The sequence below is a fragment of the Pavona decussata genome, unplaced genomic scaffold, assembly GCF_977016875.1.
Source record: "Pavona decussata unplaced genomic scaffold, jaPavDecu1.1 SCAFFOLD_128, whole genome shotgun sequence".
Classification (NCBI taxonomy): domain Eukaryota; kingdom Metazoa; phylum Cnidaria; class Anthozoa; order Scleractinia; family Agariciidae; genus Pavona; species Pavona decussata.
The window spans coordinates 1,105,001-1,129,473 of NW_028145542.1; the positions used below are offsets into that span (position 1 = coordinate 1,105,001).

The 24,473-nt window shown below is 36.3% G+C and overlaps 2 protein-coding genes across 2 annotated transcripts in view; both read left to right on the forward strand.

Moving 5' to 3' along the window:
• LOC146468854 (uncharacterized) overlaps nucleotides 1-24,473 on the forward strand; it is a 156,985-nt gene that overhangs the window by 56,487 nt on the left and 76,025 nt on the right. The window lies entirely within an intron of this gene.
• The window catches only part of LOC146468855 (uncharacterized), a 208,312-nt gene that overhangs the window by 51,686 nt on the left and 132,153 nt on the right, over nucleotides 1-24,473 (forward strand). The window lies entirely within an intron of this gene.

The window sequence follows — 24,473 nt, forward strand, 5'->3', positions numbered from 1 at the left end:
TGCAGCGCAAGATTTAGCACTCGAAAAAGGAATGAAATAAAAATAAAGAAGCTCAAGATTTTCTCACTATTTGATATGTACTCATAATTCTCACAACCTCTGAAAAAGTCCTCATTTTGCAATAGATTCTGTTGCGTTCGTCCATTTTCTTCAACGCAGCCTTGTTAGTTTTACTATCGTTTGTATTTCTGGATATGAGATAACGTTTTCTTAAGCACATTCTATATTGGACTTATAATTATCAAACATATGACACAATCTTGGATTCCAGATTTCCTTATTGCAAATAAACATCTGTTGTTTTCTGAGAAACTAACCCATTTTCTAACTCACTCGGTAGACATTATAATATCCAATAGAGGTATTAGATGTTTAGATTGACAAGTATAATAACTACGATATGCTCTTTGCTATCCTTGGCAAACAAGTAACCAAGGTCACAGGGGAAAGTGAAAAAGGTAATTTCCCTTAAAACTATAATTAAATCAATTATGTTTTGATTTGTAGCTACAAACAGATCGAGAAACGTCGGAGGCAATAACTGCTGACGTGAAAAATAATTTACTTGAAAAATATCTAATGCACTGATGATCAGAAGAGAAAATAAAGGAGCGCAATGAGCTCTATAGTCTGAGTTGGTCAGGTGTTGAACAACCAGAAGAACCGATTTGAATTTACTTTCTTACATGGATGTACAAAATACGCACATGTTGTGAGTGTGTGGCAGAAAGTTTGCAACTCGATGTTCAGGGTAACCTAACGAGAGCATTATAACAAGATTTTTAAGAAGTTGTTTTCTGGGTTTTCAAAAGGCCAATTCCAGTAAGGTAACACAGAGCTTGTTTAATCTGTTCGGATTCTTTAGCTAAAAATCTAATAAAATGGCCGACAGTTTTAGGGACGAAATCCTAAACTAAAAAGTTTTAGAGTTTTTGTTAACTTTCGGAAATGTTAGGTGCCCTTTATTAATACTTTTAACACGGTATTTGACCCCCCTGAATACAAAATGAATTTACTTTTCAGCGTTGCAAAAATTTGAAGTGACCTTTTGCTTAAATTATAGCCCTAGTATTTTTTCCTGATTATATTCTAGTTTTAGAGGTTTGAAAAATCTTTGCAAAAAAAATACTCAGCGAAACTAGACGTTGGGTGGGTGTCCCTGGATGTTTTTCGATGCGGTTTCCATTCAAAACTAAGACTGGTGTATATAAATGTTTGTCTTTTATGGGAGGTCAGGTTTGATCACAAGGAAATTTTCTGGTATTCAAATGCCCATAGCTGACCCTTTACTGAGCATAGAAAGTTGAGTACACGAAACTGATGGAAGTAAAGACGTACAAAAAGATCGTCAATACACTTCAATCTCTACTAAAAGAACACTCAGCCAACGAGAAAATGATGGAGTTGAATATTAAAACAAATATGAACAAAGGACGTCTTTATCAGAGGAGACGAATTCAAAATAACCTAACCTAACTGCGAAAAATAGAGGCGAAGCAAAACCAGTAAGGTAAGGTTTTATAAATCACGCTTGTTAATCAAACTGGACAAAGCCACCTGTTGTAAGTTCAAAGGTAAATTCAAGCAAAGCTGCCCAGGTTCTGATCAGGAACTGAAATACTATTGGCATGAAATTTTGCTCTCAATTTATAAAATAAAATTAAAAACTCAGCTGAACGACATTTCCGAGTTCATAGATAATACAGACAATTTGTATAGCTCATTTCCTTAGCCCAAACAAGATGTGTTTTCCGAATGATAAAATTGTCTTTGTATGCTACTTATCAATGAAGAAAAAAATAAAACAACAACAACAACAGCACTAACAAAGAAGCCCAAAACAAAAACAGATACATTGAAGAAAAATCTTAAAATCAAAAATTTAGCGTGCTCTTGTCGTCTTTAAAATTGCGGGGCTGTAGTTTGCACGTTTTCTTCGATATTTTCGGAGACACTTTTTTTTTGGAATTCCTTAAGGGCATATTTAAGAACTCATAATGAAATCTGACACACTGACAAATCCTCGAACGAAGGTATTCGCTGCTTATGGCTGTGACGTGGATCTCTCCCTTGTGAGGCACGATTTAAAAGGGGACTGTACAAAACCCTTCCCGCAAACCCACAACACACTAAAAGATTAAGTAAAACAACAAATTTAATAAATTTAGTATGCATAAACGCTTAGTAAACACAATAAACGGTAGCGTAAAAAAAACTTTCTTAACCTAATTAATTATCTTAAGCTAAATTACTTATGTCAGTTCAGTTCAGTCCTTCCTTGTCCTTATAGTCTTCTCCAGGCACAAACAAACTGCTACTTCAACCACTCGCATAAACAAACCGCACCAACAACCGTTCACACAAACCTCTCCTTCTTCTCTTCTGTCGCCTTTTCTCTTTTTTGTTCCCGTCTTGTTTGACTCCTTCGCACTCACTTTTAATTTCTATGCACACGCCTTGAACTCCTGTTCACTCGCCGCCGCTGACAAAAGGGTTTATGTCAGGGAAAACACGGCTGGCTCCTGTCAATGGCTCTTGACAGTGACTTGAGCGACTTCGCCTTCGACCTTGCAAAACTAACTTTTCTGCTTCTTCTTACTTCTCAGTCCTTTTTCTCCTTCCAAGAATAACAACCAACTACACAACAACAACCTTGACCTCTATTTAAATACTGTACACAATTACGTCATTACAAAGAAGATTCCAGAAAACGCTAACTACAAGATGTACAATAAATGCTGATTACACAATAAGATACAAAATACACGGTAACGGGAATAATAATAGTTAGTTAGATTACATTGAAATTTACAATACTACACACAATTTCCTAAGACAATAACTACTGATATACCAGTGACATTTTTTGACTGATAAAAATACGACGAATTAAGACTACAAATAATTAAAAATAAACCTAACGAATTTAGATAATGAAAAAGAAACGACTAAATTTCTACATGCAAACGCGAAACATGAAAATGCAAACATGAAATGAAAACAACGAAAACATGAATAGTATGAATTTTGTGACAATGGCGCAACGCTGGTATACAGCTCTCTTTTTGACATTAGTCGGGCAATTGCGGACAAAAGCTCTCTGCAAATTAACATACAATTTCTCGCCACTTCTGTTGCGAAGTTAAAGCGAAAATCCAGGACAAACACAGTGAGATGAGAATTTCATTGATCGCTTCTTCCATTAGCTTTGATGAAAAAAAAAAAAGAAAAAGAGAAGAAGAAGAAGAGCATCTATTTAATATGTACAGGTTAAAGCGTGAACAAAAAAATGCTTGTTATCCTAATACCGCTTTAAAAAGTAATATACATCATGATATTGCTAGAATAGATATTGACTTAAAGGAACGATGTGCGCCTTCAAACTGACCACCACGGAATTTCCTTTTTCTTTTTTTTTTTTTTTTTGTTAATCGGTTGACGTTACTGAGTTGAACGGAGATAAACTTTTCGTGGCTCTTTCATTTCTGACTTTTGCTGACCTTTCTCCTTTACATTTTTGGCCTTAACGATTTTCTAAAAACCAACCTCTACGATTTTGCAAGATATAAGGAACATAGTCTATGCGCATTAAAGCCTGGTTTACACGTACAACGCAAGCATAAGCACAAGCATAAGTACAAGGATGTTTACACGTGCGATAAGCATAAGCATAAGGTGACATACGCAGGCGCAGAAGCATAAAAAATTGCTGCCGCCATTTTGCAAATGGCAAAGCATGAGTAACCAGAATGTACGCTGACAACTTGTCACTGTTTTTTCAGTTTACTTTACTTGCGCTTGTGCTTATGCTTCCGTCGTCCCGGTTTACACATATGACGCAAGCACAAGCACAAGCACAAGCACAAGAGAATGGAAATCGTTCCATTCTCTTGTGCTTGTGCTTATGCTTGCGTCGTTGCGTCGTACGTGTAAACCGGGACGACGGAAGCATAAGACAAGCGCAAGCACGAGGCGCTTAAGCTTGCGTCGCACCGGTTTACACGTAGGTTTCTTGTGCTTATGCTTGCGTCGTACGTGTAAACCAGGCTTAAGAGCTCGATAATTGAAAAAAAAAAAAAAAAAAGATCACTAACAGACGTTATCAAACTGTTCCCAGATACATTTCTAAAAAAACTAATTCTCATGGTGTTTGGCCAAATATTAAAAAAGAAAAGTTGTTCAGTTTTAAGGTCACCGCGGGATAATCCCTACCCAGCTCTCCCCGATCTGCGCCATATGGTAGATTAACTTAACCATACAATGAAATGTCTACAACCCAAATTAAAGTTTGAAATCGATAAACCGGAAACAACACCCAATGGCCACTCGCTGTCACAGCTCGAACTCAAAATTACCACATCCAAAAATAGCAAAAGCTATTTTCTAATTTTACGAGAAAAAACAAAAAGAACAGCTAAAAACGTGTTATTTGTTCACCATCAATCAGCTCTAACCAAGAAATCAATGATTACTTTCATTTGCAATGTGCGGAAACGTATCGGGGATAGTTAACATTGCTCCTCATTGATAACAGCAACAAAGCAGGAAAGCTTATTCGATGACATCATCCGTCTGAACGGAAATGCAGAGAACAGCATACACCAAACAAAGCACCCCCAGAGCCATGAAAGAGACTCTTGACCCACCAACACAGCATGGTCATACCTCAAGATTCCGTACATCTCCGAGAACGGCTAAACCACAGGATCACCAATCCCTTTTTTTTTTTTAGAAAAAAAAAGTATGTGTTGTCTACAGATTACACATCCTCAGACAAGCTTTCTCCCACGACCCCACGAAAAGTACATGCACCAGAGACCAGTGCCCCATTTCTAAAACCAACTTGTACTAATGAAGAAACGTCGTCTAAGAAATCACATGTAACAACTGCAATCAACAATACATCGGTAGCACTACACGTTTCATCCAGTATCGTATAAGAGAACACCTCAATAAAGAAAATTCCACAGTGAAGAAACACATCTCTATATGATACAACAAAGACTATAGTGGCATTGAAATTAATACCATTGAGCAAGAAAACGACCCCGAAAATCTACGCCTATTCGAAGTACTTTCCATCAGAAAGTACAAACCTACCCTCAACTCCCGAGAAGAATACAGCGAATTCACGGACCTTTTGTTTAAATGACTATTTTAGTACATCTGGAGAGACTCTTTGTTCTGTGACACTCGTACTTTATTTTATTCATATTTGTATTTATACCTCTCATACATTTTATATACTTTGCCCCATTACTACACTTTCCACACATTTTACTTCACATTAATTTCTGTATAAGCTGTAGGCCGAATATTTTCTAAACCCTGGTGATGCCTTTAATTTTAACAGTAGTTAAAGGCCTCGTTCGAAATTCAATATTGTTATTTTCATAATTCTACTGAAGGATAACATGCGATAACATTTTCCAGTTGCACCGCTTTTTTCTTTACTTCTTCTTTTTCTTAGTGAGATGCCGTTCTTCGTTATTTCAAAAAAATTTTTCTTGCAAAGCTGATTTAATTGTAACTATCTCCTCAATCTTGCTCTGCGTGAATTCAAGGCTATCACGTAGCTTCCTGCTTCAAGGTTTTCTTCTCGTTAAACAGGAAATTGGCCTTTGGTTCGATTCTTACTAATGTCTCCCATATGGCTGCAAGTTTAGGATCTTGTATGTGTTTTTTAGTCGATTCCTCCACTTCCTCCTGTGAATCCGCCCTGCTTGCTTGATTTGTATTGAGTCGTAATAGGTCGGGTGGGGGGGGGGGGGGAGGGTGTATAGGGGAAGGGGTTGCTGTCAGCCGGATCTTTTGATATTGTCATACTTTTAATATACCCTGTGGTTTGTTTCCAAACATTATCTGAAAAACAATATTAACACCAATATTCAGTCTGACTGTTAATGTTTACTGGAATTCATTTTATCGTATTTTGACTGGTAATATCTCAGACATTCCATTGTCAATTTTATTTAAAAAACAATGAGAACTTCTTTGATCTTGAGTCGATAATTGGTGGAAGCATGATGGAGAATGTTGAAAGAATCAGGCGAACGTAAACTATGGCATTGTTTAGAATCTTTTAAGTGTTTGAATACCAGAGAGGCCTCATCAGTAGCTAAGTGCTAACGATCTTACAAGTGTGGAAAAAATGCTGGATACAACGCAAGAACGGAGCTCGCTTGGGATATATTCTCTCATGCCCAAAATGTTGTTAATTTCAAAAAAAGAAAAGACCAGCTTGATATCTAAATTTCTGCAGTAAGGCTTAAAAGGGTGACAGAAGAAGAGCAGAGGAGCTGTCGAAATAAAAAAAAAATCAAAACTCTTTTTCTTTTTTTTTTTGAAGGTTTAAAGATTCAGTTAAGCTGCAACCTGTATATTTCATTGTAAAGAGGATCTTTGAAAAACGACAATAAACTTTTACTTGTAAGCTACCGATCTTGATCCTGATGCAAAAGAACCATGACGACTGACATTAGATACTACCCCCAATACATTTTGGCGAAACGCTGTGTACATTATTCGAATCTACAATGGGAAGGCTCATCTTAAACGTGTAAGCATGTCGCTATTTTACTAATGTGCTTGTAGAAATAAATTGAAAGGATATAATTTGCCGGTAATAAGAAAAACATAAATCGCAAATTATTTTTTAACAAGAGTATCGGTTGTCCACAATTTGACTCTACAAATCAGTAAAATCGTTATAAACATGATTTCTAGGAGAGACGTATTTTTACGTATGCTCTTATCCAGACTCCTTCGACTTGCGGGAATTAACTGGTTTTCCTCTGTCTCAGCCTTGACAAAACTCCTGAATGTTGATTATTCTTTATTAATAATTCATGATGTTATAAGCCAACAAGAGCGCCCCATTCGGGTCAGGTAGAAGACTTTGAAACTCAATGAAACACCAGTTCAAAGTCACCAGTGTTTCATCACGTTTTCATCCCTAGTGTTTCATCACTTTTTCATCACTAGTTTTAAAACTGTTCTTAATCTGCATATTCATAGATTACTCAAACACAGCTTGACATGAATCATTATTTTTTAATAAACAGTGGCCAATTTCAAATCGGTGGACAAGCTCAAGTCATTTGAAAAAAAATTTACAGCACATTTCTTAAAGTCACCCAAAAAGACTGGCATAGTATCCATATCCGCATTTGGAAAAACTTTTTCTGCCTTCCGCGACACGGACTCCCTGCGAGCATCGACAGTAGTTGTCGCCGAGTAAGCAGCTGAACTTTGTCCTATTCATACTCTTTGAAACTCCACCAGCTCCTTCAATCCCCCAAAATGCCTACTGCCTACTTAGTCTTTATATCTGGTAGATTTAATTGGCTTTGATACTGCTTTCTCTACGCAAAGTTCTTCTTCCTCGATTGTTTTTGGCAAGCGAAACCTTCCTTCGGCCATGGCAAAAACAATATGTAAACCACTTCAAGTTCATAACGCTATTGGAATACAAATTTTGTACATCGCGAAACTATTGGATAATTAAAAACAAAAGCTCACAAATACAATGGATGCCGACTGAATACAAAAAAATCACACATACAAGGCATTTAAAAAAAAGGGAAGAATACAACACAACACTGCATAATTCTGTATTGTTGGAGTAGTCATTTCAAAACTCGTGCTTCGGGTCTTATCAGGTTTCCAAACGCGTTTGGAAACCTGCTGAAACCCCCGCACTCGCCTTTAAACGGGTAATTCTCAAATACATTAATTATTCATGTGCTGACGACCGTATCAACTTGGACCAATTAGGTCAGGTGCATGTACTTTGATACCAATGAATATACCGATCTAGACGCACTCGATTGGTTCAAAAAAATGATCAAGACACTGATCAACAAATTTGAATTTTAATCAGTCTTAATACTGAATACAGTATATTTGCCGCTTCAATCATTACTTTCAACAACAATAGGGCAACAAACTTTTCTTTCCACTGGACTTTTTAGCTACCTCCATCACGAATTTTGACAACCAATAGTTCAGCAACAGAGCGTCCATTCCGGCAATCAGTCTGCGCTCACAGCGGTAACCTTGTGAAAATCGTAGTCCATAAAAGAGACCACCAATATCTAATACCCGAACTTTAACCTCTCTTAACCTCTTCCATTTGGCAAAAATGCTCACAGCGCACTTGTTTTTATACTAAGTTGAAGCTGGAACGGTTTCATTCACCAGAACATTTTCTTGAAAAGAAGTTTTAGGAACGCGAAATCGTTCTGAATCGCTATCATACTCCATCACGCGCCGTAATGTTAATCTACCAAAAAACTCGCCCCCATGCCCCCATAGCTGCATATTAAATATTCCTTTAATTTCAGTTACCACGAATAAGAAAAAAACAATAGCCTATTGATCACGCCTCCTAATTACCCATTCTTTGGAAATAATTCCACTAAATTCTGACAATAGTTTGAGAAGCCAGCTCAAAAACCCGTGCTTCGTTTTTCATCAGGGGTTCTAATCACCTCGAAACAATAAAAGCACTCCGCCTTCGGCGTCGTGATTTAATCCGTTTCTTGGTGTTTGGAAGCCCTGATAAAAAAACTCGCACTCGTTTTTTATCTATTACTTCAAACTCCGGAAAATTGAAACGACATTAATTTACGTCCCTACATATTGCGGCTATAGCATGGCCGCCAAGAGAATAGTCTAAAGCCAGCGACACACTTGGATATTTTATACGCCGATCGCGGCGAATTTGGTCGCCAGCGATTTTCGCCACCGATTGATGTGGACACACCTAGCGATTTTTTTCGCAGCGATGTGGCAGTTCTGAAAACTCATGTGATAAAATCGCCCAGCCTGATGGGTTGGCTTTACTGGCGATTCGCAGCGATAAACATAGAAAATCGCGGGAACGGGCACACTTCAGTTGGCGAATGTCGGTGAATTTAATCGACGATATCTGACATGCCAGATATCGGCGATTTTATACACCGATCGCGGCAAGATCGCCAAGTGTGTCGCTGGCTTTTAGAAACAACAACAACAAAAAACAAACAAAAAAAAGGAAAATCACATTTTTTTATTTAACAGGAGCACGTGGGCTTCAACTCCAGCTCAGTTGCAAAATAACACGAATGCATGCTGACTCAATTACTATTTACCTGACATTCTTTCGATCGTTGCCGGTGAAAACTTAAGAGCGGCTTTCCACAAATATCGACCAAGTGGTGGCACAAGTCAAAAAATCGATTTCGTTCATATTTGCTCATAGGTAGTCCCTAGTGAGAAACAAACTGAGCTGTAGTTAGTTATTCAAAATACCGCTTCCTTTCGAGTAAATATGCGAAAAACGATTTTGTCTCAGTTGAGCTCAAAGTCCGCTTTCGACGGGATGGAATTTTCCTTAACTTTCGACCGCTCGCGTATCAATCCGCAGACTGTAACTAACCTTCAAATGACATTTATTGCTTTATTATGTATTCCTCTTCTGTTTTACGGGAAAACATTTAAAACCTAAGTTACTTTTACGTCCGAAGTAGATTTAGAACTGAACATGCTATAAATGCAAATTTTCAACAAACACATTTTGGCACTAAAACATTGCCAATTTTACCCATGGGCGATAACTTAGATTTCCCCATAATGACTTTCTATGGCTTCACTGTATACCTATTTATCATAATATAAAAACAAAGCTCTGGGGAAATGAAAATAAATGACCTGCTAGGCTTCAGATTTATGAGCATTTTCTTGAGATTTGGCGATCGAAGCGAAAAAAAGATGGCGTGACAGACTGTCACGGGTGCAAATAGTTTTTCTTATTAGCAAAAAATGAAGCGACATTTTTAAAAGGAAGCATTTTTCATCCGCAGTAGAAAAATCTTTGGATCGAAAGTTCGGTAGCGTTACTGACCAATATATATTGCGCCTGCTTTTTATAGATGGAAATTCCAGAGTATCCGTTCGCTCTGATGCGGAGTCCAGTTATTGTGGCTGAATATTATTGTGTTTAAACAAATAATTGGAAAATTTCTTTTCCTCTTTCTTTATCACTGCCATGGATAAATTAAACTAGAAATAGGTTAAACGCAGCAGATTTGAACTACATTAATCTGATTAAAAGTTTCGACTGTTACATTAAACTGTATCCTTTGCGTGAAATATACGTGAGAAAGCACACGCACACACAACGAACGCAGGAAAAAAAAATGGTGAATACGAGCCAGCAACATTTTCCAGTTTTCAGCGCAATATACAGTGATACTCCTCTGAGAAGAAGTATCCATTCAACATACTCAAGGATAATGAGTTTAAGAAATCGAGAAGAGTTCTAGCTGCGAAGCACAATGTCACTAGTTCGCGAGCACGACAGAAGAAACGAGCTGCAAGCGGGAATTCATATTTTTACAAACTTTTTAAAAAACTTTATTAGTACTAATAAATTGTTTTTGAGCAAAAAACTTTACTAGTTTATATATAAATATTTATTTTTCAAAAATTAAATTATATAGCTATATACTGATAAATGGAAAATCTTGCAAAAAAGGAAATTTCGTTTTTTGCCCTATGAATTTATTAGTATATCTTTAATAATAAGTATACTGTTAAATAGGATTTTTTGCAAAAAACAAATCGACTTTTTTGCCAGATAAATTTACTAGTATACCATATTATTACAAGCTTAAAGGCTGCGGAAATCGGGCAAAAAAGAAATCGACTTTTTTGCCAGATAAATTTACTAGTATATCATATTATTACAAGCCTAAAGGCTGCGGAAATCGGGCAAAAAAGAAATCGACTTTTTTGCCAGATAAATTTACTAGTATATCATATTATTACAAGCTTAAAGGCTGCGGAAATCGGGCAAAAAAGAAATCGACTTTTTTGCCAGATAAATTTACTAGTATATCATATTATTATAAGCTTAAAGGCTGCGGAAATCGGGCAAAAAAGAAATCGACTTTTTTGCCAGATAAATTTACTAGTATATCATATTATTACAAGCCTAAAGGCTGCGGAAATCGGGCAAAAAAGAAATCGACTTTTTTGCCAGATAAATTTACTAGTATATCATATTATTACAAGCCTAAAGGCTGCGGAAATTGGGCAAAAAAGAAATCGACTTTTTTGCCAGATGAATTTACTAGTATATCATATTATTACAAGCCTAAAGGCTGCGGAAATTGGGCAAAAAAGAAATCGACTTTTTTGCCAGATAAATTTACTAGTATATCATATTATTACAAGCTTAAAGGCTGCGGAAATCGGGCAAAAAAGAAATCGACTTTTTTGCCAGATAAATTTACTAGTATATCATATTATTATAAGCTTAAAGGCTGCGGAAATCGGGCAAAAAAGAAATCGACTTTTTTGCCAGATAAATTTACTAGTATATCATATTATTACAAGCTTAAAGGCTGCGGAAATCGGGCAAAAAAGAAATCGACTTTTTTGCCAGATAAATATACTAGTATATCATATTATTATAAGCTTAAAGGCTGCGGAAATCGGGCAAAAAAGAAATCGACTTTTTTGCCAGATAAATTTACTAGTATATCATATTATTACAAGCTTAAAGGCTGCGGAAATCGGGCAAAAAAGAAATCGACTTTTTTGCCAGATAAATTTACTAGTATATCATATTATTATAAGCTTAAAGGCTGCGGAAATCGGGCAAAAAAGAAATCGACTTTTTTGCCAGATAAATTTACTAGTATATCATATTATTACAAGCCTAAAGGCTGCGGAAATCGGGCAAAAAAGAAATCGACTTTTTTGCCAGATAAATTTACTAGTATATCATATTATTACAAGCCTAAAGGCTGCGGAAATCGGGCAAAAAAGAAATCGACTTTTTTGCCAGATAAATTTACTAGTATATCATATTATTACAAGCCTAAAGGCTGCGGAAATTGGGCAAAAAAGAAATCGACTTTTTTGCCAGATAAATTTACTAGTATATCATATTATTACAAGCTTAAAGGCTGCGGAAATCGGGCAAAAAAGAAATCGACTTTTTTGCCAGATAAATTTACTAGTATATCATATTATTATAAGCTTAAAGGCTGCGGAAATCGGGCAAAAAAGAAATCGACTTTTTTGCCAGATAAATTTACTAGTATATCATATTATTACAAGCTTAAAGGCTGCGGAAATCGGGCAAAAAAGAAATCGACTTTTTTGCCAGATAAATATACTAGTATATCATATTATTATAAGCTTAAAGGCTGCGGAAATCGGGCAAAAAAGAAATCGACTTTTTTGCCAGATAAATTTACTAGTATATCATATTATTACAAGCCTAAAGGCTGCGGAAATCGGGCAAAAAAGAAATCGACTTTTTTGCCAGATAAATTTACTAGTATATCATATTATTACAAGCCTAAAGGCTGCGGAAATCGGGCAAAAAAGAAATCGACTTTTTTGCCAGATAAATTTACTAGTATATCATATTATTACAAGCCTAAAGGCTGCGGAAATTGGGCAAAAAAGAAATCGACTTTTTTGCCAGATAAATTTACTAGTATATCATATTATTACAAGCTTAAAGGCTGCGGAAATCGGGCAAAAAAGAAATCGACTTTTTTGCCAGATAAATTTACTAGTATATCATATTATTATAAGCTTAAAGGCTGCGGAAATCGGGCAAAAAAGAAATCGACTTTTTTGCCAGATAAATTTACTAGTATATCATATTATTACAAGCTTAAAGGCTGCGGAAATCGGGCAAAAAAGAAATCGACTTTTTTGCCAGATAAATTTACTAGTATATCATATTATTACAAGCTTAAAGGCTGCGGAAATCGGCCAAAAAGCAATGGACGTTTTCGCCAGATAAATTTACTAGTACAACAAAATCAAAATAACTGCAATGGCTGAGAAATCGGGCCAAAAAGAAATGATCCCGCATATGATCCCCGGACGGGAAATGATCCCCATAATGGACCGCAAATGATCCCCGGTCGCCTTACCATAAATATAGAACGGAATGGACTCAAATTTGGACAGTGGATTTAAACTTTATAGAATTCCTTTTTTTTTTTTAATAACACCACTCGTTATATTTAAGCTATCTGCATGCAAATTTCTCAACTTAAAAAATAATAATAATATAGCAGCACAGTACAACAGAACAATTTACCTATAAACTGTAACATACATGTATATGATGCACTTATACCATTACAATGCCTAAAATGTGCACGAATCGTACGAAATTAGTATCCAAATTAAAGAGCGGGTAAGTTAAGACTCGCAAGTTTTATTTTATTTAATTTTTTTTTTCGAAAAAGGAAGGAGAATCGGTCAATGCACTTCAGATGGCGGTTAAATCTCACCCACTATCGTCGCCTTTGTTCTTAATTGGATCTTAGTCTTAAGCATAACGTTCAAGCCTCGGTCTTCCAATACGTTATCGCGTAATATGTTGATTTTGTCGTTCGTTTTCGTTTTGCCGCTATATCGTTTTTTTTCTATATCTTTTTTACAGAACACACTGTCGTCGGCATAGACCTACAGGAGACCATTGTCCCCCTCCATGGCGAGCCGCATGCCTTAGCAACCGATATTGCCGTCCAATTTTTTCCTCGATCCCTAGAGGAGGCATATTGTTTCCGGGAGTGCTTTCGATAGTTTAAAACCACATTTTCGGTGCAATACGAGTCTCACCCATCCCATTGTAAAAAGTTCACAGCAATCAACATTCACTCACTGCGTGCAGTCGATTATTTCCGGTTCAGTCAAAAACCTTCGAACAATTGAAAAATCCGGAGTAAAATAATTAAACACGGCAAAGCTAAGGCGACACACCCGATTGCTCGTCCTTTACTGGCGATACACCCGAGATAAGAACGGCCGAGTTCAAGATCTCGCTCTGAAGAAATTTCTATTAAATATATCACAGTTAGCCGGCTCACGCGACGCACCCAAGGCGACGCACCCAATTACTTATTGTTCTCAGGCGACAAACCTGGTAGCCTGCGAACGTAGACGTATTTCCGGCTCTCGAGAGAATTCCGGCGGAGAAAATATCGACAGCCGGAAATACGTCTGCGTTCGCAGGCTACACACCTGAGACAACAACTGGCATGTATGTTCCAGTTTATGTAAAGAAAATTGTTCTGTTGCACTGAGCTGCTACATTATAATTTTTAAAAGTGTGAAATTTATATGCATATAGCTTAATATAACGACTGGTGTTATTAAGGGAAAAAAACGAAGTGTATAAAATTTAAATCCACTGTCCAAATTTGAGTCCATTCCATTTAATATTTATGGCGAGGCGATCGGGGATAATTTGCGGTCCAATCTGGGAATCATTTCCCGTCCGGAGATCATTTGCGGTTCAATTTGGGGATCATTTCCGGTACGGGGATCATTTGCGGGCCTGTACACATACTAGTAAACAAATAGGGCAAAAAAGCACATTTCCTTTCCACCAGTTTGACATACTAGTAAGCGAATCGGGCAAAAAAGCACATTTCCTCTCTACCAGTTTGCCATTTACTAGTGTTTTATATACTTAAAACATACTAGTAAACAAATCGGGCAAAAAAGCACATTTCCTTTCCACCAGTTTGCCATTTACTAGTGTTTATATAGTTAAAAGATACTAGTAAACAAATCGGGCAAAAAAGCACATTTTCTTTCCACCAGTTTGCTATTTACTGGTGTTTTATATACTTAAAAGATACTAGTAAACAAATCGGGCAAAAAAGCACATTTCCTTTCCACCAGTTTGCCATTTACTAGTGTTTATATAGTTAAAAGATACTAGTAAACAAATCGGGCAAAAAAGCACATTTTCTTTCCACCAGTTTGCCATTTACTAGTGTTTTATATAGTTAAAAGATACTAGTAAACAAATCGGGCAAAAAAGCACATTTTCTTTCCACCAGTTTGCCATTTACTAGTGTTTTATATACTTAAAAGATACTAGTAAACAAATCGGGCAAAAAAGCACATTTCTTTTCCACCAGTTTGCCATTTACTAGTGTTTTTATAGTTAAAAAATACTAGTAAACCAATCGGGCAAAAAAGCACATTTTCTTTCCACCAGTTTGCCATTTACCAGTGTTTATATAGTTAAAAGATACTAGTAAACAAATCGGGCAAAAAAGCACATTTTCTTTCCACCAGTTTGCCATTTACTAGTGTTTTATATACTTAAAAGATACTAGTAAACAAATCGGGCAAAAAGCACATTTTCTTTCCACCAGTTTGCCATTTACTAGTGTTTTATATACTTAAAAGATACTAGTAAACAAATCGGGCAAAAAAGCACATTTCTTTTCCACCAGTCTGCCATTTACTAGTGTTTTATATAGTTAAAAGATACTAGTAAACAAATCGGGCAAAAAAGCACATTTTCTTTCCACCAGTTTGCCATTTACTAGTGTTTATATAGTTAAAAGATACTAGTAAACAAATCGGGCAAAAAAGCACATTTCTTTTCCACCAGTTTGCCATTTACTAGTGTTTTATATACTTAAAACGTACTAGTAAACAAATCGGGCAAAAAAGCACATTTCCTTTCCACCAGTTTGCCATTTAGTAGTGTTTTATATACTTAAAAGATACTAGTAAACAAATCGGGCAAAAAAGCACATTTCGTTTCCACCAGTTTGCCATTTACTAGTGTTTTTATAGTTAAAAGATACTAGTAAACAAATCGGGCAAAAACGCACATTTTCTTTCCACCAGTTTGCCATTTACCAGTGTTTATATAGTTAAAAGATACTAGTAAACAAATCGGGCAAAAAAGCACATTTCTTTTCCACCAGTTTGCCATTTACTAGTGTTTTATATACTTAAAACATACTAGTAAACAAATCGGGCAAAAAAGCACATTTACTTTCCACCAGTTTGCCATTTACTAGTGTTTTATATACTTAAAAGATACTAGTAAACAAATCGGGCAAAAAAGCACATTTCCTTTCCACCAGTTTGCCATTTACTAGTGTTTATATAGTTAAAAGATACTAGTAAACAAATCGGGCAAAAAAGCACATTTCTTTTCCACCAGTTTGCCATTTACTAGTATATAATGTGATAACATTGTAAAAGTTAATAGTATTATCACTGTTAAAGTTTTTTGCAAGAAATTTTTTTATTAGTACTAGTAAAAGTTTTTAAAAACTTTGCAAATATCTGATTACCCGCTGCAAGCCCCTCGGGCGATTGACGAAAACGAAGAAGATGCTCTTTTTGAGGCAGAAGAATTCGGCGACTCCAATCCAGTTGCATTCCAAAGAACTGTGTGGTGGTTTTTATCCCTACATTTGGGTTTCCCAGCCAGAGATGAGAGCGATGAGGACAATTGACTTAATGCTGCTTCTTTTAAAGTTGAATATGATTTTCACAGCAACCTTTTCTTGAGCCTTACTTTATGATGCGCTAGTAAATTTTCTGGGATCGACGAAACCCTTTTGTGAGCAGTTTCAAAAACAAACGCAGCTGTTAAGATTTTCGTCATATTCCGCTATAAATCGTTCTTGAAGTCTTTTCTATAATCAGCATGATTACATGTAAACGTTCAGTAAATTTGTTTTCATGTTAACCTCGTGGTACCGTAGCTTGTTCTTTCTGGGTTGCTCGCGTCCTCAAAAACACGTCACGACGGAAACCCTTTGAATTCAAGTGACCGGAAGTACGTTTTTTAAAATAAACAAGTTTGCTCCGAGTGCCATATAATAAACTACTTACTAGCCTAGCTTGCTCGAGCCGTACTGGGGAATATTGGCCCTCAGTCGTTTTTGTACGGACCTCGCTGCGCTTGGTCCGTACTGCCACGACCTCGGGCCAATATTCCCCAGTACGGCCCTCGCGCTCGGTTAGTAAGAGGTTATTAAAGGTCGCACGCTATTTGATCTCACACTTTTGTAACGACCGCTGATCTTCGTTTGATTTTACTCGTGAGGAAAAAAACCCCATAAATTCAGAATTTTTCTGATGCAAACCCGTGTTATAATGAGCTAGACAAGTTAATTTCAATTACATTGTGTGGTGTTGTGTGATTTTATGGGGTTGGTGTTTTAAGGACGGTGCCTGCTAATACCGAAGTATTTTTGGGCGGTTTATGACTGTGCGGGAAAAGCCAATCTCAGCAAGGGCTACTGAAATCCAAAAAGAAAATTGGGGGTAACCACCCATTTTTCAGAGATAATTAAGCAATAATATCTCTAAAAAGCGCCAAAATGTAAAGCAATGTGTGGGATTTTTTCCTAAATTGAAGCTTAATTATCTCTGAAAAATGCATGGTTACCCCCAATTTTCTTTCGAGATACCAAAAGCATTTGCTAAGTTCTATTTTCTCCGTATAGTTTTAAACTGTGCAAAAATATCCCTGTATTAGCAGGCACCACCCATAGAAAATCCGAGTTTCTCGAGATGCGCAGAACGTATGCACAGTAACAATAGTAGGGACCGTCCTTAAGTTTATCCCGCTGGTGCTCCAAACAAAAGAGAAGACGAGAAGCAAGCGAGTATAAAGAAAACATGGGCGACGCATGGGCTACATTGTGGGATTCCTAAAATATCAACATTCTTATAAACGAACAGATGATTAATAAATGAATTTATTTAGCACCAACTTTCCATTTCCGTGCGAATACATTCGTCTTCCGTTTTAACATTACGTATATGGTGACAATTAACCGATGCTATTCCAATATAAGTAAAATGGATGCCATCAAGCGCTTATTATATGCGGGTACTTGTCCTTGGAAAAATGCGTTTTCCCTTCAATCAGGCAATACCATGGCAACACTTTCCTACTGATCAACCTAACGAATTCTTTCCCTTAAAAAGGGAGAGGGCAGGAACACCAATTGTCGTCGCTTCTAAAGATTTTCAGGGGTAAGGTGTATTTCAAAAGTAATTAAACGTAAAAATGAAAATCTTCCATATTTATTGCGTTGTAATAACTAACATGGTCTCCGCATCGCCTAATATGTATGGTTCTCATATCATTTGCTTGGAGACGCAAGAGAAGATTCGTTCAGGATGAATACACCTCATAAGAAAGTTCGAGGAAAGCTTACTATAGTGAATGTAATGTGTGATGTTAGATGCTAGTTTCAGAACTGAAAACAAAACTGAAAACTCGAAATTTATTTTATTTAATTTCGATACTTCGCAGTCGATTACTAACATTTTTTCAACAAGAAAGAGATTAAGTAAAATTTTTTACTAGTATGACAATTACAAGTAATAAACAGCATGACACAGGGAAACCCAAAATTTCTTCGGCAAAATGCCTGCTTCAAATTTTGATCACCGGAAGACTTAAACCTTTTGTTTTATGAGCTGAGAACTGACATGTGCTTTATAATAAGAAAAAAGAAAATGTAGGTAACATTTGGGTAAAGCCGGCCAGCAGCAGCTATTAAATTCATGGAATAAGATTCCGCTTTCTAAAACTCAGTCTTTAGCTTAAATTTTGAGCTATACTATCTGGGAAAACATAACTGCATTAGCTTATAGAACTATGTCCTTAACAAGCCACAGAACAATCTTCTAATACAGGAGACAACATTGGATGGTTTTGCTTTTAAAAATGTTACCGTTAGATGCCGCTCATAAAACCCCATGTGTTGTCCAAAGCAAATACAGTTCATATTTTATTGGGATTCCACAAAGAAAAATGATGTCGTAAAAAGAAAAATTCACAAACCACAAAAAGCAAGACTACAAGCAGTTGTATTTTTCTTCAAAGATAGGGTAGCGTGATATAAGAAGATGAACAAAAACAAAAGAATGGCGCAATTTTAAAATAGAGGACGACGAAGCTGCAAGAAACGATTACGCAAGCCCTCTATCAGGCTTCCTCCTTGTAATTCACAATTTTATGTTCTGTCCCTTGCCACTCGAGGGTCACGTTATTACGAAGTTAAGCATTGCATACGTTACTAATTCTTTAGAAAACTTACGCTGTAGGGGTAACCTTTCAAATGTGGTAATATGGTGAAATAGAAAAAGTAATCAGACAAAAAACCTTTAGTTGTGTTACCCACGCCGAATCTTCCTATTTTATTAGAATAGGGATAAATGAAACGGACAGTAGCGACCGTTACAAATGAATGAACTGAAATAGCGTATTGTTTTTATTTATTTACCTCTGCTTTTCACTTTCATTTTCGTTTTTTTTTTTTGGCCTAACTATGATCAATATGACTATGTAATATTTTTTTTAAGAATTACTGTTGCTTTGCCATTGATTTTGGTCCAATGTGTATACTTTGTTCTTATTACTTAACTGAGGAAGCTCATTCTTTATAAGCCCGGTGGCTTTCGTTTGGCTTCCTCGCCATTAGTGTTTAAATAATAATAAATAACTTTTTGCATTTGTACAGTTTATTGCAAAAACAATAAACTGAAACTAAAGCGTGTCGTCGTGCGACCTCAAACAGTTGAAATTGACTGGATTTTGTTACAACAAAGCCGAACCGATCAAGGTTTAGGAAGGTTTAGGAGATTCAGCATATTTCTTTGAAGTCCTGCTATAACGAAATTCAACGCCTTAGAAAATGGGAGGCTTTGTAGCAATAATAAGTGAGTTGCACAAGGTTCGCCGCCTTTCCGCTTCAGGCAGCTTAAAGCTTAGAATAACATGAAACACTCGCAGGCGGCCATTTTAAGTTTTGCCAAGCCAAGTCTCACCATTTTACTCTTCTCTTTCCCAAATCGATTTATTTTACCCTTTTGAATAAGTTAATTTCATTATTACGAAAACCAAAATAAGATTTGGACTTTTGAATCTGCTTCTTGCAGTTCCGATCCTTTATAAATGTTTAGTAAGTTTTGCTAATTTATTTTATTTTCTAAAATTATTGAAATGTAAAATTTTAAATTTTGATCTTCATGATAGGCGAGCAAATAATGACTAGAAGGTTTTCTTTGTCCTAAGACCGAATAATAATAATAATAATAATAATAATAATAATAATAATAATAATAATAATAATAATAATAATAATGATAATGATAATGATAATGATAATGATAATGATAATGATAATAATAATAATAATAATAATAATAATAATAATAATAATTATAATAAAAACAAGGAAAATACAGGGAGATGTAAAGAATCAACCATAAGAGGAGACAGAAAAAATCTGAGCCCAAGCTGGGATTCGAACCCACGACCCTCCGTGTTCTAGATCGGATGCTCCAACCTCTGAGCTACTGGGGACTCGTTGGTTGATTCTTTACATCTCCCTGTATTTTGCTTTATAATATCCTGCAATAAAAACAAGATTTGTACATTTCAAAAGGTAACGACCTCAGCGCAAAGGACGCCATTTTGGGGGAAGGGAGGAAAAGGGGTGCGAAAGTCTTTTTCAATTTATTTATTACTATTATTATTATTATTATTATTATTATTATTATTATTATTATTATTATTATTATTACTATTATTATTTTCATGCCTTCCATTGGAATTGCTGGGTCGGAGTTTCTTCTTTCGCAAAGCTATCGTTACTGGCTTCGACAACAAAAAAAAATGTAGATTTAATTGATCCAATTTCTTTCTCCATAGGAATTTGTCAGAGAACAAAATTTCTGAACTAACTAACGAGACATTTGCAAATCTGACGTCCCTGGAATTTCTGTAAGTTGTTGGATATAATTTTGTTTGCGCGTAAGACCAGTAAAGTTTTTACAGTCATGTTAGTTGATTAAAACATAGTGAATATACTGGGGCTGTACCACAGCAGAACTTTCCGTCAGCTGTGAGAATTGTATGGTGATTTGTAGGAGAGTTTGGATCATGAGTCAGACGGAAAACTAACGAGTGGTCATTACTGTAAAGCTATATTTCTTTTGATCAATTTTGTTTGTGAGGCTGAGTGTTTTGGCAACACAATGCCTCAGATAATAGTAATTCGTTATACCTAGAGTAAAACAATAATAAGTTGTCTCTCTTAATCAAGACCGAAGAACTCGCTCGGAGGCTGAAGAATGAGGAGAAGGGGGGGGGGGGGGGTCAGGGGGTAGGGGGTACTATCAGCGGACTCTTTTGATATTTATCATAGTTTAAATATACCATGCGGTTTGTCCAAAATTCATCTTAAAACAATTTTAAGTACAATATTTAGTCTGACTTTTTAATGTTTACTGTAATTCATTCCATCTAATTTTGACTGGTTAAATTCTCAGAAATTTCATTGTGAATGTTAGGGGGTACTATCAGCGGAATCTTTTGATATTTATGATAGTTTAAATATACCATGCGGTTTGTTCAAAAATCATCTTAAAACAATTTTAAGTATAATCTTAAGTCTGACTTTTTAATCGTTACTGTAATTCATTCCATCTAATTTTGACTGGTTAAACTCTCAGAAACTTTATTGTGAATGTTATTTAAAAACACAATAAAAGTTTCCTGCTTTTCGACGTTTTTGAAACATTCTTAAAATTCAATTGATCAGTGCGGATCGTAGAAGACTGCTTTCCAGAGAACACGGCAAAAATATTGCGTTCATTCACGTCTGATATGTTCATTTACTAATTAGACTCTTTGCAGTGCCTTTATTGTGTGCTTTTTTGAGATAGCACATTTCGATCGAAACTGCCGCCATGTAAGTTTTTAATAGCGAGCGCAACCTGGGAGCCCTCGTCAGTTTCTTTAGCGTCGGGGAGAAAAGGAATGAGACGTCTTTTTCTCCCCTTCCTGCCAGCCCCTCGTTAGTTTTGGTGCACTCGCCACATTGCGCTCGCCATTATCAACCAAGCTACCGGCAGTGCGGTCCAAACATACGATATTGACAATCACATGGGAAATAGAGGTTTGAAAACAGTCTATTTATTGCTCTAAAAGAAAATATTTTGGGACGCATTATACCCTCGACGTTTTAGTGTCATATACTTAACATTATCATGTTTATAAGCTTCTATAGCAGCTGGTGTAATAACTCCTTCCCATAGCTTGTTTGGGTACAAAGAAAAGAAAGAAAGAAAGAAAGAAAGAAAGAAACAAAAAAACGGAGGAAAGAAAGAAAGAAAGACCAAACATACAACTAATTGCAGACAATTGCCAACTTGACAAAGAAAGAATGAGAGAAAGCATCATTTTACATTGATTCAAACTACTCAAGTGCGCCTCTCACGTAGGGACTTTCAGTTCATAGGAGCGATGTTATTTTTCGGCTCTTTTACGAAACTATATTTATCGATCTGACGCAATTCCAGTCCCCTTGGTCTTTCTGATAGCTCAATTTTTATAATATTTTAGCAGTTAGTACTGCTACTTTACCAGCTTTAGTGCTACGTGCGATGAAGAATCTAGCAAGGGAGATTTGGGAAGCAAATATTAGCATTTTGATTCAATTGTTATTTAGCCGAAAATCTCTTGTGCTAATGTTGTTATGATGAAAGTCGCATTTAATCATACGAAGCGTTTTCCTCGTTTACTTCCAGTAAAGATATTGCTTTGTTGTAAAAAAAATGAAAGTCACTTCCTGTTTATATAACCAAAAGTCCCCTGAAGTGGCTGACGAATCCTACTGTCGTTTACCTCTTTTGTTATGGGAGCCCTAATGAGAAAACATAGAACAGCTAATTGCGAGAAGAAACAGTAATTGTTATCGGAAAAATCGTTTGAATTTTTAAATTGCGTGTATTGACAGGAAAGGGGAGGGAAAAGAATCAATCAATCAAGCAAGCAAGCAATCGATCAATCAATCAAATAAACACAGTGTGCACATTGTATTTTAAAACCGTTACAAACTTGCAAGGGGGCTGCAACAGCCAATAAAAGTCGGATAATCAAACCCTGGCTACTCGCCTAGCTTTCAAAAACTCATAAATAATTCGTAAGCCTAATTGACCTATCAAATGGTCGATAAAACATCACTAGGTTGGTTTTAAAACCCGATAAAACCTCCTTCTTATTAGTATTCAGTGTTTCATGTTTTTCTAGTATGCTAATTTCCAACGTTCACAGTACCATCATTGTAATGACCTCTCTTTGACACCCGCTTTTCCAGGAATGTGTTTGAAGCCGTTCAAAAAACTCGCAGCATGTTCTTTATCGGGTCTAAAACTACGAGGCGCGGCCGATAAAACACTGCTGCTCGTGTTTTAAACATACTATGACTTCTGCTTCCCAAATCACACACACATAGACGTGTATCAGTATGCGGCTAATTATCTGTGGAAGCTAAAGGCCGATTTAGACGGCACAACTTTTGCTTACCACTGTCGCATGCGATTTCTAGAGCGCGCACTGCTCGCGTCATGCAAAAAGTCGCACACAACACTCGTCATTCAACATTGCCTATACCTACGATTGTCGTAGAATTTTGAGACATGTTTTATTTGTGACGAGCACAACAGTCGTAAGCGAGTTATAGGTTTGATTTACACGAAACAATTCGTGTCGTAGGCCCGTCGTAAGCTTGTCGCGTGCGACGAAGTCGTACCGTGTAAATCAGCCTTAAGAGTGCTTCTTTCTTTGAATCAGCAATACCCTGGTACCATTTTCCTATTGTCCATCATAAAGAAATCTCATCATTTTATGTCATGATATATAAAAGAGTAGCGGAGGAACACTATTTGCCGTCGCTTCTCCCTACTCGTAAAGTTTTGATTTATATATTGCTAGACAGCCTTTGTTGGTCCTGACATGTCTGAAATTAATTCCCCTGTTTGTAACTTATAAACTCTTCCCTGCAACATTTTCTTTTTGCAGTTTGAAATTAATGTATGATTCAAGACACATCATCATTTTAGTACGCCACTCAGAAATACCATGAACACTTTCATTTGACTTTGACATGTATTACATGTATGCTACAACCAATCCAGCATGAGATGGCAAACTATAGAAAGGGTAACCATTAGGTCTGTAGTTTAATTATCTGTAGTAGGAATATTGTGTATCATATTTAATGTATTTACAGTGTATGTTGTATTTTTTGGTTAATGGCAAAATAAATGAATTGAATTGAATTTCCAGACTTCATAAAATAATTAAAGTGTCGATGGTTTTATGAATCACAATGTAATTAACTCCAAGTAAAAGTACTCAAACTGTATATTACTGTGTGAATCCAAAACCTATGAACACATTCATTTCACTTTGACTGGGACCGGCATCTTCTGGAGCTGGACAGCTTTACACTGACGTGGTTGCGTAACTTCAAAATCAACAGCAAATCATGCAGCACAAACTGAAAGATGATTTAAAATTGAAGGGGTGTCTGCAAAAAGCCCTAAGTGGCTTCTGATAAATTGTCAGATGCTCCTTCCAAATTGCGTTGCATTCACTTGTGAGACAAAAGGAGAGTTTGACCTTACATCAAAGTCACTTAGGGCCTTGTTCCAGGCACCCCTTCATTTACAAGCACAATTACTCCCTTAATCATAACTATAACAAAATTCTCAAATCTGATTGGCTATCAACAGCCATAATTTGAGCATTAACAGGACAGTGTACACATCATGCCCTGTGTAATTGGACAGTTTACCTGTCATGCCTGATGTAATTGGAC